Source organism: Salmo salar, chromosome 16 (genome assembly GCF_965601325.2).
Source record: "Salmo salar chromosome 16, fSalSal1, whole genome shotgun sequence".
In the NCBI taxonomy this organism is placed as follows: domain Eukaryota; kingdom Metazoa; phylum Chordata; class Actinopteri; order Salmoniformes; family Salmonidae; genus Salmo; species Salmo salar.
In genome coordinates, this window is record NC_138306.1 from 97,896,698 (window position 1) to 97,897,832 (window position 1,135).

Genomic DNA, 1,135 nt, shown 5'->3' on the forward strand with positions numbered 1-1,135 from the left:
TAGTTATAGTGGTATAGTGGTATAGTTATAGTGGTATAGTGGTATAGTTATAGTGGTATAGTTATAGTGGTATAGTTATAGTGGTATAGATATAGTGGTATAGTTATAGGTGGTATAGTTATAGTGGTATAGATATAGTGGTATAGTTATAGTGGTATAGTGGTATAGTTATAGTGGTATAGTTATAGTGGTATAGTGGTATAGTTATAGTGGTATAGTTATAGTGGTATAGTTATAGTGGTATAGATATAGTGGTATAGTTATAGTGGTATAGTGGTATAGTTATAGTGGTATAGATATAGTGGTATAGTTATAGTGGTATAGTTATAGTGGTATAGGTATAGTGGTATAGTTATAGTGGTATAGTTATAGTGGTATAGTTATAGTGGTATAGTTATAGTGGTATAGTTATAGTGGTATAGTGGTATAGTTATAGTGGTATAGTGGTATAGTTATAGTGGTATAGATATAGTGGTATAGTTATAGTGGTATAGTTATAGTGGTATAGATATAGTGGTATAGTTATAGTGGTATAGATATAGTGGTATAGTTATAGTGGTATAGTTATAGTGGTATAGTGGTATAGTTATAGTGGTATAGTTATAGTGGTATAGTGGTATAGTTATAGTGGTATAGTTATAGTGGTATAGTTATAGTGGTATAGTGGTATAGTTATAGTGGTATAGTTATAGTGGTATAGTTATAGTGGTATAGTGGTATAGTTATAGTGGTATAGTTATAGTGGTATAGTGTATAGTGTAGTGGTATAGTTATAGTGGTATAGATATAGTGGTATAGTTATAGTGGTATAGTTATAGTGGTATAGTTATAGTGGTATAGTATAGTGGTATAGTGGTATAGTTATAGTGGTATAGTTATAGTGGTATAGTTATAGTGGTATAGTTATAGTGGTATAGTTATAGTGGTATAGTGGTATAGTTATAGTGGTATAGTTATAGTGGTATAGTGGTATAGTTATAGTGGTATAGTTATAGTGGTATAGTGGTATAGTTATAGTGGTATAGTTATAGTGGTATAGTTATAGTGGTATAGATATAGTGGTATAGTTATAGTGGTATAGTTATAGTGGTATAGTTATAGTGGTATAGTGGTATAGTTATAGTGGTATAGTTAT